Raw genomic sequence first — 9,532 nt, 5'->3', positions numbered from 1 at the left:
TTTCTGAATAAGAGGTCTCTGAACTTTTGTTTTGAACCAAGTCCAAAGATTATATAGCTGGTCTTGCTGGGAAGGTTTAACGGTGAAGGGAACATTTGCACAGAAACATGAAGGACGGAAGAGAGAAGCTGAGGCTATGGAAGAACATTCAGGGCAGAGGGCCGAGCAAACACCCAGCACTTGTGGCAGTGTGCCCAGAGCATTCTAGGCACCTCAAGGAAGATGAGACAGGACCGAGAAAGGAGGAAGAGCAGCTGGGATCACAGTGATGCAGATGAGGGAAGAGGCGCGAGGGCTAGCATAGGACCCTGAAGGCCACTGTGAAGATTTTCAGCTTTTCTCTGAGAGGCATGGAAACCCATGAGAAAAAGGGTTTAAGCAAAGGAGTGACATGATCTGACTTACTTTCTATAAGGATCACCTTTGCTTCAGCGTTGAGGATAGATTCCAGCAGGAGTGTGAGGGTCGGGAATTGGTGGGGAGAATATTAAGGCCAAAGCAGGGAGCCCAATTAGGAGGCACTGGCCATAACCAAGTAAAAGATGATGGAGGTCCAGACCAAGGTGGTAACAGTGGAAGTGATAAGTGATATGATACTAGATGTTTTCTGAAGGGGCACAAACTATGCATGCAGAAGATTGATGCAGGATGTCAGAGAGGGTCATGACTACAAGAATTTTGGCTTACAAATAGGAAAATGGAATTGCCAATAAATGTGACAGAGAATACTGTGGATGGAATGGGTTTTAGGGAAAAGCTTCCATTTTGGACATGTTAAGTTTGAAAATACAGACTAAACACTAGCATATGAGCATTTAGGACTCAGGGGAGATGCTTAGTCTGGAAAACACAAATTGGCAAGTGATCAGTTGATAGATGGTATTTAAAGTTGGGGGTTGGATGAGATTCCATGGGAGGTGGAACTGATAAGTAGGACACAGGTCTGAGCTTTGGGTCATTCTAGAGTGAAGTGACCAGGGAAATGAGAAAATACTCCCAAAGGAGGCAAGTTTTCAAGAATACCAGAAGCTTTTCAGTCATCATCATCCTCTTTTGATACTCCTAATACTACTACATAATATTTACCTTATAAGGATTCCATAACATTATAGATATTTAGAACAATTGCTGACACAGAGTAAGCATCAATAAATTATAGCTATTTATTGCTAATACTTAAAAACTGCTCTCTTAAAAAATCTCTCCAGTGAGGAAATAGCTTCAGTAACTTCTGTTGTTGTCGTTCAATCACAAAGTGTCCAGCTTTTTGCGACCCTGTGGACTGCATGCAGCACTCCAGGCTTCCCTGTCCTTCACCATCTCCCTGAGTTTGCTCAAACTCATGTTCATTGAGTCAATGATGCCATCCAACCATCTCATTCTCTGTCATCCCCTTCTCTTCCTGCCTTCAATCTTTCCCAGTATCAGGGTCTTTTCCATTGAGTTAGCTCTTTGCATCAGATGGTCAAAGTATTGGAGTTTCAGCTTCAGCATCAGACCTTCCAATGAATATTCAGGGTTGATTTCCTTTAGGATTGACTGGTTTAACCTCCTTCCTGTCCAAGGGACTCTCAAGAGTCTTCTCCAGCACCACAATTCAAAAACATCAGTTCTTCAGCATTCAGCCTTCTTGATGGTCCAACTCTCACATCCATACATGACTACTAGAAAAACCATAGCTTTGACTAGACAGACTTTTGTTGGCAAAATGATGTCTCTGCTTTTGAATATGCTGTGTAGATTTGGCATGGCTTTTCTTCCAAGGAGCAAGCAAGCATCTTTTAATTTCATGGCTGCAGTCACTGCCTGCAACGATTTTGGAGCCCAAGAAAATAAAATCTGTCACTGTTTCCACTTTTCCCCCATCTATTTGTCATGAAGTGATGGGACTGGATACCATGATCTTAGTATTTTGAATGTTGAGTTTAATCCAGCTTTTTCACTCTCCTATTTCACCCTCATCAAGAGGCTCTTTAGTTCTCCTTCACTGTCTACTATAGAGTGGTTATCATCTGCATATCTGAGATTGTTGATATTTTTCCTGGCAATCTTGATTCCACGCTTGTGAGTCATCAGTAACTTCTAGAAGTTCCTACAGCTAAAAACTGACAGAAGCAGGGTCACATCCAAGTTATTTTTTCTCCAAATTGCTGTGCTTTTCTCACTACTTATGCTATATGACTTAGTTTCCAGATATTTTACATAAACCAACCAGGAAATAAAATGTAAAATCAATAACCACCAAACACTTCTTGAGATTAAAGTTCAAGAAACAGGTTGGAACAGAAATAGAAACTGTTATAATGTATTGAGCACTTAACATATGATAAGCATTGTGTTATCCTGTTTAACACTCATGACAGTCCTATGAAAGAGGAAATAATATGACCCTTTTTTTTTGTTTTACAAATAAAGAATGTGAATCTTGGAGCAGTTAAACAAGTGTTTCTAGAGATGTCTGCATGCTACCTCAGTATACAGTTTCAGTTTGGGATCTTGGTCAATATCAGCATTGACAGTATTTACCAGTTCACCTGGGGACATGGTCTAGTGGCCAAAACTTTTTTTTCAGGAGTGCCTCTTTATTTCTTTGCTTTCTGTTTTATAAGGTGTGGTTGACAAGTAAACACTGTAAGTATTTGAGGTGTACATTGTGATGTTTTGATATAAAGAAGGTACACCTGCTTAGAGGAAGGTGAAATTCTATCAAGAATTTTCTCTGGAAATTTTCTTCTTTCTTACCTTCCTCTCTTCTTTCTTCCTTTGCTTCTTCCTTCATTTCTCCATTCCCTTCTTTTTCCATCCCTCCCACCCCCTCCTCCTTTCCTTCTTTCCTTTCTTCCTTCCTTTCTCTCTTGCAGAAAGATGACCTGAATTCAGATCCAAAGCAACTTTGAACAGGGTTATTAAGAACTGCAAGATGACTCACTCCAGGGTTTACACAAGCAAACAGAAATATTACTAACTCCACCAGATGTAGTAGATGATGAATTTTCTGGTATTCCTTTGTTTAGTCAACTTTCAGCATGAATTATGCAAAAAGACTTCACCTCCATGTCCCTGTAGACCTCTGTTAAAATCCCCCCTTTTTTTGCATACACACTCAAACACTTAGTTGTGTCCAACTCTTCACCACCCCATGGATTATAGCCTGCCAGGCTCCTCTACCCATGGGATTCTCCAGGCAAGAATACTGGAGTGGGTTGCCATTTCCTTCTCCAGGGTATCTTCCTGACCCAGGGATCGAACCTGATTCTCCTCCATTGCAGGCAGATTCTTTACCGCTAAGCCACCAGGGAAGCCCTCCTACATTATTTTGAAACATCTGTTTGCCTAATCTGTGTTACACTACATGCACCTCAAGGGTTGGGACTAGGCCTTTCAACAATTGATTAAAAGAACTTGGCTTTGTTGCTCACCAACTGTTTGACCATAGACAAATTGTTTAACCTCCCTGGACCTGTTCCCACATCTGTGAAACAGAGATAATAAAATCTCTTCCTTGGATTATTAGGAGAATTAAATATGCAGCACTTAGTCCATGTTGTATATGATGCTGTTCCCTCTTCCTGGAAATGATTCCCCAGATATCTGCAAGGTTAATTGCCTATTTCCCTCAAGAATCTGCTTGGATGCTACCTTTTCAATGAATATCCTATTTCCCTGACTGTCCTATTTAAATAACCATATTCTCTGTCCCTATCTTGCCCTCCCAATTCCCCGATTATGATTTTGCTTTTTTATAGCATGTATTACATTCTCACATACTGTACAGTTTACATATTATGTGCTGCTTATTAAACTAGAAATTTGATATTTGGAACTTAAGGAAATTCCAGTTTAAAACATCTGTGTCTAATTACCTGTTTCACAACTTACTAGAAATGTGACATTAGCATGTAATGCCTGAGGTTGGCATCATTTAAAATTAGTCCTTGAACACCAAACCTTCTTAATATTTGTTCCTAAAAAGCTAAAGGAATACTTCCCAAGGGGCTTGTGCAAGGTTATTTGCAAATATTTGTCTCAAACATTCTAGCTAACCTGCCACTTTTGGTCACAGCTGAGTAACTTCTATATGACAGACCTTCTTGGACATAACAATATAAAGTCTAGAAATAAGAAATAATTACCTGAAGAGATTACCAAAATGGGCAGAATCTGTGGGTGGATTGACACTAGGAAAAAGGAAATGGCATTGAGTGAGTTTCCTGTTTTTATAGCAACCCACAATATTACTGGCTTGAAGAATTAGAAGACAGATTTCAAAGCAATTATAGGAAAAGAGGAGAGTCCCTGGCTGAATGTAATAGAGAGACAGAGTCATAAAGTCTGTGTATAAATTTTTGATCAAGTCTCTGGCTGATCTCTAAACTATACGTGCATAATTTAGATACAAACTCCTAACAGTTCATTCAAAGATCAAAGTACTGAATTAAAATTTCATCTGTTGCCTACTACAACGGGAAATAATTTTATAGCTGAGTTCAGCGAAGTTAACTGAAAAAAAACAAACAAAAATCAATACTCCTCAGAGGAATATAACACTATCAAGAGTCTAGACAATGTATCATTCACAGTGTCCAGGATACAACTCAAAATTATTTGACATTTAAAGGAACAGGAAAGTGTGACTCATAGTTAAGAGACAATGAAAACTGACTCAGATAACACAGATTTTAGAATTATTGGACAACAGTTTAAAATAAGCTATTATCCTCATAATCTAAAGGACAGGAAAATTAACAAAAAATAGAAAGCATAAAATTCAAAAGGAAATTTTATAACTGAAAGACGTAGTATAAGCAATAAAGTCACTGGATAAATGTAGCATCATATTCCAGTACCTTGCTCAGTAAGATGACACGGGGACAAGGGTTCACTTCAGAGTCCCTGGTTGGATCCTCAGTCAGTGGGCTTATCACCAGGTGCACCCAGGTGCGGCTCCTGCCAGGGCCCTGGGAGGTCCCTGCCTAGCCACTGAGCATGTCCCTAGGTGGGCAGGGCTGGCCCTGGACTGGTTGAGGGGAGTTAGAACCAACCCACAGATCTGTTTCAGATTACACAGCCAAAACTGAGGTCTGCAGACCTGATTCTGAGTCTCTCACTAGTTCCATGGGTGGGCTGGACTATTGCCTGGCTGGCTGGCAGAACCAGGGTGGGCTGGACTACTCTCTGACTGTGGCTGGAGAGACTGGAGCTAAGTACAGGGCCTTTTCCAGATCAATTGGGGGGGTGGGGTGGGTATAGACAGGTGTGTGTTTCATCAGGTCCCTGTGTGAGCAGGACAGTTTACGGACTGTGGCTGGGATGGTCCGAAGTTCCCTTGTGGGGGACCTTTCAGAATCTACAGTCTGACTGAATTTGGTGGGTTTGCCTCCAGAGGCTCGGGGACCACAGCTAAGAGGGGCTAGAACTGGTTCATGGGCCTTTACAAGACTACAACTGGGACCAAGTTCTGTCTGCTTATTACCCAATGCATGGGTGAGGGCGAGTCCTCCAGAGTTCCTGGGTAAATGGTGCTGGTGACAGGACGAAGATAAATGGGTTGTGTCTGCGTCTTCAGGAATACGGAGCTGTTTACAGGTCTGTCACCTGTGAGTCAGCTGCCTGGCAGCTAGCTTCAGAATGGTTCTCCGTGGTCTTAGCCTTCGCCAGGGCTTCACTGTCTCCTACCTGGACTACAGAGCTCCCACAGAGATACTTTTGTTTATACGTGCATACTCCGTTACTCTGTCGTGTCTGACTCTTTGTGACCCCATAGACTATAGCCCGCCAGGCTCCTCTGTCTGTGGAATTTTCCAGGCAAGAATATTGGAGTGGGTTTGCATTTCCTTCTCCAGGGAATCTTCTGGACCCTGGGACCAAACCCATGTTTCTTGCATCTCCTGCATTGGTAAGTGGGTTCTACCATGAGCACCACCTGGAAAGCTCCCTTTGTCCATGGATGGATGCCAAATTATTGTTGCTCAGAGGTGGTGTAAGAGAGGACATCTTATTTGGCCATCTTGCTTTCATCACTCTCCATAATGTTGGTTTTCTGATCCAGTTTTTTTCTAAGGCATGTTAGGTTTTGCCACAGAAACAGAAGTAATTTTATGTGTGTGTGTTTGTTAGCTGCTCAGCTCTGTCTGACTCTTTGCAATCCCGTGGACTATATATACATATATATACATATATATATATAAAATTATGGAGAACAGCACATCCAAGTCTTCAGTGTTAGCCAGCAGGCTCCAGACCCAGGAGAACTAATGGTACAGATAAACTCCATAGACCATCTGAAGGAAAATTCCTTCCTATTCCAGGAAGTTGATCTTTTTGTTCTATTCAGGCCTTCAACTGATTGAATGAGGTACACAGAAATGATGGAGGACAGTCTCCTTAAAGTTCACTAACATAAATGTTATTCTTATCCAAGAACACCTCCAAGTTGACACATAAGATTAACCATCGTTTTATGGCTGCCTATATCATCATTGTCTTCAAGAGCCTTGATGTCACCCGGTAACAATATTTGTATTATTCCCAAGTCTGGTGGCAGTATAAGTGAAGACACTCTGAAGCCAGGCAGTACTGAGTTTAAATCCTGACTCTGTGAGACTTTAGGCAAGTTTATTAAGCTCTCTGAAACTTATTTCCTTTTCAGTATGGTTAAAATAAAAATGTCCTGGAGACATGTTGTTGCTAAAAAGATGAAAATAGTACACACCTAACAGAATGTCTGGTACATAGAATATATTTGAATAAATATTAAATCCCCTCCTTCCTTATTCCAATTTCCTATAGTTTTCATACTCCAAGGATATGATCTTTAGATACTTGTTCTTTGTCTTATTCAGGGATTCATTAGCTGTAAACTAGTAAAAGCCTGTCGAAATTAACTAAAAAGAAAAGTAGGGGGAAGTGAGGATTATTATAATACTATAAGAAGCACCCTTACATAATTCTTTAAAAAGGAAATTAGATTCAGCTGAGCTTCACTGGGAAGGCTTTGGGGACTGGGCCGCATCCATGGTATCTGCCTCATTCATTTCTCTTTGGAGGTTTCATCCTCGTATTTCTATCTCACTCATCACTTCTCTTCCTTATTCAATTTGGTTTGCATCTAGTTTTGGTCAGAACTGACTGTGTTCCAACTTGGTCTGCTAGGCATTTTCTCAAGAGCGAGAATTTGATTGGCCGTAAGCTGCCCAATAGGCTTCCTGACACCAAAGCAGGTGTCCATGCTGATCCAATCAGGGGGCGTGATATGGTGCATACACGGTCACTTCGTTTTGCCTGCAGGAAAGAGAGTGATAGAAAAGAGACTTCTGTAGGGAAAAGCACCCCCAAAATATGTTGACCATTTCTACTTCATTTTCCACGTATCAAATACTGTATTTTTTTTTTTTTTTAATTTCAGAGAGATACATACTCTTTTGGGCTTCCCTGGTAACTCAGCTGGTAAAGAGTCCATCTGCAATGCAGGAGACCCTGGGTTGATTCCTGGGTTGGGAAGATCCCCTGGAGGAGGGATAGGCTACCCACTCCAGTATTTTTGGGCTTCCCTGGTAACTCAGCTGGTAAAGAATCCATCTGCAATACGGCAGAGACCTGGGTTCAATCCCTGGGTTGGGAAGATCCCCTGGAGAAGGGAACGGCTACACACTCTAGTATTCTGGCCTAGAGAATTCCACGGACTGTATAGTCCATGGGGTCGCAAAGAGTCGGACACGACTGAGTGACTTTTCACTTCACATACTCTTTACTCTCCCAAAGAAGGTTTCTTCTCCCCATGCTTCCTCCAGAGAAGAAAATTCTGTTTTCCCAAGAGAACTATATTTTATTTTCCCAAGCTGAGGTAATTCCAGTTTATTGAACCTCTTTTTAATAAGACATCTTACAAAACTGTTTGAGCTGTCATTGTCCCAAGGGAGCCCTGCGGGCTTACTTTCTTACTTTTTGCCATGCCACTTAATTTAATTATGTCATCTTGTCATTGCTACACATAATCTCAGGGGACCCTGGGAAATAGGGCCATGCTGGATGCTATGCATTCCAAGCATCTCCAGTTCTCCTCATCAAATCATAATTTTATTCAACCTGATGCTGTTTATACAAAACAACCTTCCCAAGATGGTAATGGCCACAGGGACAAATCCAAATGGAGATTTAAGGTATTATCTGATCAATTTGATCAATTTTGACAGCTGGTTCAGATAATTAGAGCAGAAAGGAAAAGATCTCTTTTTCTCCAAGGTTTGTCTTTTGGTCTAAATTGTTCATGTCACAGTTTTGTATCTTCTCTTCACTTGATGGGTGCACCTATGTTTTCTCCAGCCAAAGAGCTTCTTATCTAGGCAGCTTAGTAAATTTTCAGCTTTAGCCACCATTTTTTCTGGGGAGAAAATTTTAATGGGTAAAATTATTCATTTTAGAGTGTACAAGGCCAAAATTGACTCTGGCATTTCACTTGATGAGACCAAGGATTGCATACAAAAGATCTACATACTATGCAAATGGATTTTCTATGTATATGTATAAAGTTTGGCAACTCCCTCCCCTGAGCCCTTAAGTAATGTGCTTGGGTTTGAGATAGGTTAATTCAATAAAAGCTTCACTTTCTTTTCTGAAGGCATCTGAGTGGCCAATGCTGGTGTGTTTTTGACACTGCCATAAAACAGGGTAATCTCACTCATTTATCAGTTTTTGCTCTGGAGGACCTAAAGCTGAGCTCATTTAGAAACTGAATGATCTCTGGCCCTCAGAGCCAGATGGCAAGTTCCTGTGAAGGTGGGGGAATATTGCTTCCAGGCATTATTGGAAAGTAATCTCCACACCTGCTGTAGCCTATGGAGCAGACTGATAAACAGAACATGCTACATTCCTCCCACCAACCCACAGCCCCAAACAGTCCAAAGTCAGAACCAGATTCAGCATGAAATGCACAAGTGATGGCTCCCACCCCCTGTGTGTATCAGTCCCGTTTGACACACACACAGTCAAATACTAAAGCCATATTTTCAAAAAGAAAAGTTGGGTTAGCTATCACTTTCCATCCAGGTGCTTAAATAAGTCTTTTCTTCTCCTCATCGTTATGAAACGGCACGGTCAAAGACAGAGAAGAATGGGTAACACTCCTGGGTACGTTTACCAGAGTATTATTAAAGAGAAGGAATTACTTTGCTTCAAAGGTGGAGATTTACAATACCTGTATAATGTTTCCAAAGGGGATAATGAAAGGTTTGGCCAGAGTTCTACATCTTATACTTACACAGGGGTTTTTGACTTGTATGTATATGTTAAACACACACACACAATATATCCATACTATATGGATTCCATATACCCTGCTCGCCTCTTGGAATTATCAAGAGAGTGATTCAGTACTTATCTGGCAGGAAAGATACCATGATCACAAAGGTGGTTTTCCCAGGACAAAGCTTATTCATTGCACTCTGGAGGTGCTAAACCCTGCAATGTCCCCAAAGGTGGAAAACACAACTGCGTAATTTGTGGTAGTGGGGGACTGAGTTCGTGCTTTCCCCTG

The 9,532-nt window shown here is 41.2% G+C and overlaps 1 non-coding gene across 1 annotated transcript; it reads left to right on the top strand.

Moving 5' to 3' along the window:
• Positions 1–9,368: 9,368 nt before the first annotated feature.
• Positions 9,369–9,532, top strand: LOC122424137. The gene has a single exon (XR_006264328.1). It is a non-coding gene; the product is annotated as a U1 spliceosomal RNA (small nuclear RNA).

The sequence above is a fragment of the Cervus canadensis genome, chromosome 21, assembly GCF_019320065.1.
Source record: "Cervus canadensis isolate Bull #8, Minnesota chromosome 21, ASM1932006v1, whole genome shotgun sequence".
Lineage (NCBI taxonomy): Eukaryota > Metazoa > Chordata > Mammalia > Artiodactyla > Cervidae > Cervus > Cervus canadensis.
This window is presented reverse-complemented; position numbering and strand designations above follow the sequence as displayed.